This window comes from Thunnus thynnus, chromosome 21, assembly GCF_963924715.1.
Source record: "Thunnus thynnus chromosome 21, fThuThy2.1, whole genome shotgun sequence".
NCBI lineage: Eukaryota > Metazoa > Chordata > Actinopteri > Scombriformes > Scombridae > Thunnus > Thunnus thynnus.
The window spans coordinates 22,145,814-22,154,040 of NC_089537.1; the positions used below are offsets into that span (position 1 = coordinate 22,145,814).

At 40.2% G+C, this 8,227-nt stretch overlaps 3 non-coding genes across 3 annotated transcripts; all 3 read right to left on the bottom strand.

Moving 5' to 3' along the window:
• Nucleotides 1-3,168: 3,168 nt before the first annotated feature.
• Nucleotides 3,169-3,240, bottom strand: trnaa-cgc (transfer RNA alanine (anticodon CGC)). The gene has a single exon. It is a non-coding gene; the product is annotated as a tRNA-Ala (tRNA).
• A 2,242-nt stretch (nt 3,241-5,482) lies between these two features.
• trnag-ucc (transfer RNA glycine (anticodon UCC)) lies at nt 5,483-5,554 on the bottom strand. The gene has a single exon. It is a non-coding gene; the product is annotated as a tRNA-Gly (tRNA).
• A 1,141-nt stretch (nt 5,555-6,695) lies between these two features.
• Nucleotides 6,696-6,767, bottom strand: trnag-ucc (transfer RNA glycine (anticodon UCC)). The gene has a single exon. It is a non-coding gene; the product is annotated as a tRNA-Gly (tRNA).
• Between the last annotated feature and the right edge of the window lie 1,460 nt (nt 6,768-8,227).

Consider the following 8,227-nt stretch of genomic DNA (forward strand, 5'->3'; position numbering starts at 1 on the left):
TGAATCTGTCTGCTCAGCTGACTGTGAAAAAAAAAGTTTACTATTTCACTAGGTCTGAAAATAAGTTTTTAACTTCATTGTTAACAATTGTGAAACAATCAAAACACAACTAATGGGATAAATAATGTATTTTCATGTTAAGATATTCAAATTTGCCTATTTAAAAAGCTAATACACAACGGTTTATGGCAACTGCTATTAACTAAAATATCTAAATTAAATATAATCATCACTTACCTTAGGATATCCACATTTGCAGAGGATTTTTTTTTTCTGAAGATGTCATATTCACAAAATGGTTGTTGTACAGAGGAGTTAAAGGACAGGCATCAATGTGCTGCATGACAGCCTTCCATTTCCTGGCCCACGGCTTCTTACATGTGGTAAACCAGTACTTCTCCTGGGCATACTGGTACAGGATACCTGCCAAATATGCATCAAGTTTACCTTTCTTGGTCATTTCTGCAAATATCAGGTTAAATGTCAGACAAAACCCAGAGATTTCGAGCTTTCTAATGGCATATATCACAAACTGCTTCTGTGTAGCTATATTACATAAACATATTGCTGGATGATTTGAGTCATAACAATGTATAAACAATAAAATCATCTAGCTACACTGCTGACATTAGCGGTGGGAAAGGTGCCACATCTAACAAGACTATAAGGGGACAACTATGGAGACACGTAACTAACATTGACAACTTCAATATCAAGCCTGGCTAGTGAATAAAAATAATTTGAAAATTCTTAAATGTTAATATAATAATTTGCTTCTACATACAGATTTTCTTCTGTTGCTACACTGTCGACCAAGGAGTCAATGTAACAGCAATGTAGCCATCTTTTGCTCTACTGTCATGGACAGAGAGAACGGGCTTTACTGCTGTCCTTGTCATGTGACAATAATGTCCATTCTCTTTGTTAGGACTTTGTAGGTAAATCATTAGGAATGTTTAGGGCTTGGTACAGTTCCAGTTTTGCACTCATCACACATCATTGTGTTCATCTGTTTTAATCTCCATAATATGAGTAAAGGATTTTAACTTTTCACAGAGAAAGGTTGTTAATAAAAGACTTAAACAATTGCTCAATTATCAAAATTCTGAGTGATTTTCTGTCAGCACAAGAAAAAAGGCAGAAATGCAAAAATCCAGGTGAGAATTTGGTTTGTAGTTACAAAAATGCCATTTGCAGTGACACATTGTATACCTTTTTTTTTTTTTGTTACTTTGAGGAAGTCGGCTGTTCATGCTCATACAGATGCAGCATGGCGACTCCTATTTTACAGCTAGTCGTGGGTCAGTGTAAAATTTACGTAGTAACTTATATCTACATGATAATAAAAGCTAATAGATGTTCTTAGACTTGCTGAGTGTTTGTTCAGCGAGATCTCCATTGTGCCACAAATGAAATTCCATTCACCTTCATTTTATTGGGTAGGGTGGCATATTTAAATGATTAACACATCTTGCTTCTCATTATCAGTGCCTTTACATGCACTTAAGTAGTCAGGTTACTCCAGTAAGTTCATATATTTAATTGTCATCTAAGCGAGAAACTTGGTTACTATGATCGCCTATGATCTATCCCCAGATAAGTTTTCCTGGAGAATGTGTATGTGTATAACAAAAGACTGCAGACAAGGAAAGCACAGCAGATCAGATGGATGACAGTAGATCATTATATAGAGTGATGCGCCCTCGTGTTTAAAATAATTCCATCCAAAGTTTGACAAAAACTGAAACTAACACAAAGTAACTTGTAGAAGTAATTAATTTGAATTTGTACAATTTCAGACATTTTCATGCTGTGAGGAAACACTCTGTGTCTGCCTTTCCTTTCCTCTCACTGCACAGAGACACATAAAAACCAAAAAAAGACAGAAAGCAGCGACTTCTATCACAATAATAGAGTTAAAATGAGTAATTAGTTCATCATCCATTAAGAACTTCCAAAAGTTTTGGGGGTAGAGGCGAAATCAGGTTACTAATCTGTTGCATGTATACACTTATTTACAGTAACCATCTTACTGCAGATTACCAGCTTCACCAGGTTACTTCAGTGCATGCAAACGTACCAAAAGATAGCCAGCTATTCACTCCTCCTTCAAAGGACGATTTCACCGATTTTCAAGTTCATTCCTATGGTCGTAATTTGGGCTGAATTATACATGAAGGACATTAAACTTTCCTCTGTTTTCTTTGTGATAAAATATCCCTTTTCATCCAGCTGCATGTTACACCACCTGGTGGGCTTTCGAGATCTGCCTTGGACTATAAACTACATTTCTTCATTTTCTGTAGTGGTGCCATCAAGGACTGTCAAAGTTGGGTCTCCCAAAACACTCAGCCGCAGCCTGACACAAATTTCAGCTGGCGAGCTTCTCCGTGATTCGACCGATAACCAAACAAACCAGGGAATTTGATCCTCAGGTGGGCAGAAAAGCTGAATCTAACACAAAAACAACTAGCTTTATAATATAATGTTGGAGTAGAGGTGTGGTGCCACTATTACAACTTATGAGGCCAAATATCGTGCTGTGGAATCAGATAAAACAGAGTATGGAGGTGAAAGTGACCACTGGAGCTACGTTACAGCTGCAGCCGAGAGAGAGGAGCCACAGCCGGAGTAGTTTTGAAGCACTGACCGGTGCACAGTCAGGATCATCAGAGAGAATGGAGACAGACTGAAAACTGCGTGCTGCAACAAACTCTGTGGTGTTTTGGTAAACATGACTTTGTTTTCTCATAGAATATTATATTGGACTTTGCCAGCTCTGAATACGGAACAGTACATCAGCAACTGTGTGTTACCTGTGACTTTTGCGGCTGCATTCAGCTTGAGCACTTAGGTCCCGGTTCCTTGTCGTCTGTCGTTTGGTTGCAGTTTTTCACTACTTCATCCATGATTGTTTGCCAAACCAAGCTGAAATGAAGACTGCAGATTCTGAGGGGTTTTTTTGGAATCTACAACCTTTTTCTCAGTTTTCTCTAGTCATAGGGCATCAATTTAAAAAAAATACACATTTCTACTACATAGACGACCTAGTTTTAAGAAATCATCATATTTACAGATGTGAAATTTCCCCTCAAGTGTGTTTGTTTAAAACTGGTAGCCTATATTTATCCAGTGTCACCTGTCTCTTACTGTCATCATAAAGACTGATGGAGATGCCGGGGATTGAACCCGGGGCCTCATACATGCGAAGCATGCGCTCTACCACTGAGCTACATCCCCTGTGAATGGTATGATGGAAACATTAATATCTAATGTCTCAACATTGATAACTTGATCAATGAGCTGTTTCCTTTGCACAAGAAAACAGGGTAATTCTGTAGGTATAGGTGGACAGATAGCAGTGTTTCCCCTATAATAGTACAGGCCTGACGGGCCGCCAGGCTAACAAGAACCCCCACCAGGCCAAAGGAATATTTTTTAATGCCAAAAATAACACCAAATATCCATTCTATCGGAAATCAATAGCGTTTGGGAGCCTCTGAGCAGCCCTGTTCCAAGACGTAACTTAACCTCTGTGTCATTGCTTGGGAAACTCTTGGCAGCGTAGCTCCTTTTAAGGAATAGGGCATTGCGTAAAATGTGACGTAGCAGTTGAGTGAGTGGTTGAGTGAGAGAGCGAGCAGCAGAAAAGTGACGGTGAATGTGAGCAGAGCAGAGGAAAAGGTTAGCAGTAAGTTGTCAGTCTGGCAGTAAATGTACAGTACAGGCTTTAGTGTGTAATAAATGCTGCAGCTTCTCAAGACCAAGAAAAGTCACGTCTATTGTTTCCCCAACTGCTGGAAAAGTGAGGGGGTTAACCTAACCTGCAGACACTAAACAGAGAAATAGAACAGAGAAATGTGTGGCTGCTGAGTCTCCCACAACCTCTTAGACGTACTGAATGTGAGGTCCTTATCAAATAAATCACTTATATGCCGAGACATTATTTCCTCCAATAAGCTGGATATGTTTTTGTAACGGAAACTTGGCTAAATCAGCTAAAGTCACAAAACTATCTCCAAGATATTAAAGACCGCTTGGCTCACAATTACCTTCAGTTAAATGAGGACAAGACAGAGATCCTACTCTTTGCCCCCCTACATCATACCACTGTTACTGCCCAGAACCTCAATCACCTTTCTGCCAACATCAGACCACATGCTAATAACCTGGGCATTATATTTGATGGTGATTTCAACAGGCAGGTAAATTCCATTGTCAGGTCCAGGTTATTCAAGCTGCCCGGCTATTAATAAGGTCCAAAAAATAAGACCACATCACCCCTATCCTTGCATCCTTAGGCCGTATTCAGAGTCAACTTTTGGAGAAATGCAACCCGACAACACTGTGGCTGAGGGCTGCAGTGGCCAATCACAGCTGGAGATCAGACTGATCAGAGCTGTAAACTCTGCCATGAGGGAGTACGAAGACGTTACTAGGAAGAGGGGAGGACATTTCTCTTTGTTTGATAACATTAAAAGTAAAGTTAGACTCTGCTATCTGCCTCTCGACTCATTTCCTGGTTCAGAGGCAGCAAAGCAGCCCAAACCATGATACTACCACCACCTTGTTTCACAGATGGGATAAGGTTCTTACACTGGAATGCAGTGTTTGCTCATCGCCAAACAGAACGCTTCTCATTCAAGCCAAAAAGTTCGATTTTGGTCTCATCCATTCACAGAACATTGTTCCAATCACCTTCCGGCTTATCCATGTGGTCTTGAGTGAACCGTAGACGAAAGCAATGTTCTGTTTGGAGAGAAGTGGCTTTTTTCTTGCAACTCTGCCATGCACACCATTGATGTTCAATGTTCTCCTGATGATGGACTCATTAACATCGACTGTAGCCACTGCAAGAGAGACCTTTAGTTTCCTAGACGTTACCCTTGGGTCTTGTAACCCTTTCCAGCTTGGTGAGCATCAACAACTCTTCTTCTAAGGTCCTCAGAAATCTCCTGTTTGAGTCATGACACACTTCCACAAACCTGTGTTGTGAGGCTAAGACTTTGACAGTGAAGACCCAGATTTCTCTTCTTTAAATAAGGCAGGGCCTCCCAGACTCACACTTGATTGTCATCCCATTTATTGAAACACCCAACTCTAATTTCCTCTTCAAATGAATTAATAATCTTAGGTTCACATAATTTTTCAACACACAAATATGTAACATTGAATCATTTTCCTCGATAAATAAATGAACAAGTGTAAAGTTTTTGTCTCATTTGTTTAACTGATGTCTCTTTATCTAGTTTTAGGACTTGAGCGGAAATCTGATCATGTTTGAGGTCATATTTATGCAGAAATAGAGCAAATTCTAAAGGGTTCACAAACTTTCAAGCAGCACTGTATATATATATTTGCAGATATATACAAGCATGTGCAGAGAACACATGCTTTAAAACTTGCAGAGGGTAAAAATGGATTGAGAAAACAGACTGAAGAGCGCACACTTCTCTGACAACAAATCCAAACAAAACAGAACTGCGATGGCCGGGAATCGAACCCGGGTCAACTGCTTGGAAGGCAGCTATGCTCACCACTATACCACCATCGCTGCAGAGCATCACGAATATAACCGCACACTCAGCAGTTTAGGTCAGTGTAAGAATTTGACAGGAAGAGGATAGAAGGAGAGAGTGAGAGGAGGAGCAGAGGAGAGTGAGAGGAGGAGCAGAGGAGAGGAAGAGGGAGGTACACCAGGAAGAGAAGAGAAGAGAAGAGAAGAGAAGAGAAGAGAAGAGAAGAGAAGAGAAGAGACGAGACGATGTAATTAAACACAAACTTTTGTAATAGTACTATTGACTGAAAGTATTTTTACATAACAAAGTAAAGGTAGAGACAACTAAGGTCTAGCATGACACAGGAAAAGGTAATGTCACTGAGCAGCTGTCGTACAGTCTTATTGTATTCAACAACCTACACTTCATACAAACCACTTTAAGGGTCAACTTTACAGGACCTTTGTGCCAGACGTGTGGTATTCCTGTAAGGTTTTAATTGTAGTACAGGGTGTGTTGATGTTTAGACACTTCTTCTTGCACTTCAACAAACATGCACATGAAAATAAGCGTCCATTGTCAACTCCGAATGACACTAGAATGCTCACAGACCATATTCAGCTTTGTTTAGTGTCAGAAAGGTATTAATTGGACTCAACAGTAATTTTTTTACCCTGGACCCAAAACCATGCCAGCAAAATGCCACACAGCATAGCCACCAGATCCCCTCACTGTAGGGATCAAGCATTCAAACCTGTACCAGTTTTTAATTTAATTTGTCACCTGTCTGTAGTTGTTAAATACAATTGATACTGTACTTTTCTGGTCATAAGAGAATTGAGCAAATGCGGAACAGTGGTTAAAGAATAATATCACTGCTGGAAAAAACTTAATTTCATAAAGTTAAACTGTCTATATTGTGGAGAGGTGCAATTTTTTTTAGAATGGTCCCCCATGAGCGGAGAAAACAGAAATTTTCCAAAACAATTAATCATAGAATTAAATAGCGTATTTCCAGTTTCAACATAATATTCTATATGAAGCTTGAACATGAACCTGCTGTTGTTAATTATACCTGTAATCAATCATGATAGCCACACATCTCTGACAGCAAAACCAAAAAACAAGCAATGCACAGTTCCTACAGAACATATGAATTGCACTTCCACTGTAAACACAACTTGGGAAGAACGCATCTGCGATGGCCGGGAATTGAACCCGGGTCAACTGCTTGGAAGGCAGCTATGCTCACCACTATACCACCATCGCTAAGAAATACATGAAAAACTTCTTCAGATTCAGGAGTTCATGTCAGGAATTGAACAGAAAGGAAGGAGAGAGAGACGGAGGTACATCAGCAAAGTTGGAAACCTCTGCAACTGCTGTAAGTCAAACAACTTCACAGAAAGTAAATTCTTCATAAGTGTCTTTTCTTTGCGAGTGAATTCTCACTCTTCAGTTTTGGTGTATGGTGTTCTAATAATCCAGCAGATAGCACATGAAAATAATCATAATTGGCAGGATTCAAACTTGTCCACGGAGAACCCAACGACCTTAACCACTCAGTCATAACAATCCCCTGACAATCTGTGTTCAAAGTGATCTCAATCTCAAGAGGCTGTTTGTAAAGTAATAGATAGAGAAAATGCGAGAGGATGCAGAGTACGTTTTCCACTGCACTTTGCTGATAAAACAGAGTGAAGAAGGATAAAAGATTTGAGATTGACCAGCATCCAAGCTTAAAGGGTCCGTGTGGAGTTTCTGACCTCTTGTAGTGCTATGAAGCAGTTTTTCAAGAGATGGTCCCCATTTTGCTGACACACATGCACGCTGGTGATGTGATACACTGGTTTATAGGTGACTGTAATGCACCAAGAAACACAGCAATGCACCAGCAAAGGCAGGGAAGAAGACTACAGGCAAGTAACCATGGATGCTGGATTTAAAATACTTAAATCTCAGCTTTGCAAATGTTGTGGAAGGAAATGGATTCAGCACATTTGTTAGACCTCAACGACACACACAATCAGTTTTGGTGAGTAACACTCAATGTAAACATAACTTTTGTTTGTTTACAAGTCCACAGGGCTCCTTTAATAAATCTGGGTATTAAGCCAACCGGGAATCCAAAGTGGAACCGGCTGTCAGACCCTATCCAGACAATTTTGTGTCTTGTTGTTCAGAACAAATAATAAATCCCAAATGCTAAAGAGGTTTAAAAAAAGGTTAGGTTCAAAACACCATAAGGATGACTTTAGGTTTCAACTAGCTACTTCTATTTAGAGTAAGAGTTTTCTTCCTCTGCAGGCTCCACTTCACTCAGCTGCCCGTCAGACCTTCTTCCCCCTTTAACTTCAATAACAAACCAGGGCTCAATGCTCTGGTTGGATCCACATGCAGAACTGGGGCTAATGTTAGCTGGGAGGCTAGCTGGCTGTGCTTCCCTCCGGTCATGCTGCGGTCCGCAAGCCTCAGCAGAGAACTCATTACATTGCTTTTGACTGCCACAGCTAACGACAGTCTGATGTCAATGAAGGATTCGAACCTGTGTGGGGAGACCCTAGATTTCTAGTCCATCGCCTTAACCACTTGGCCACAACAACCACCCTGAAAATAATTTGTTGTTGTGGTGTCAAATGCATACATGTCACACGTGTTGGTCCACCTATACTACCCTACAGTACAGTATTTATATAATCACCTCACAAATAACTGCACAGAAAGTTTGT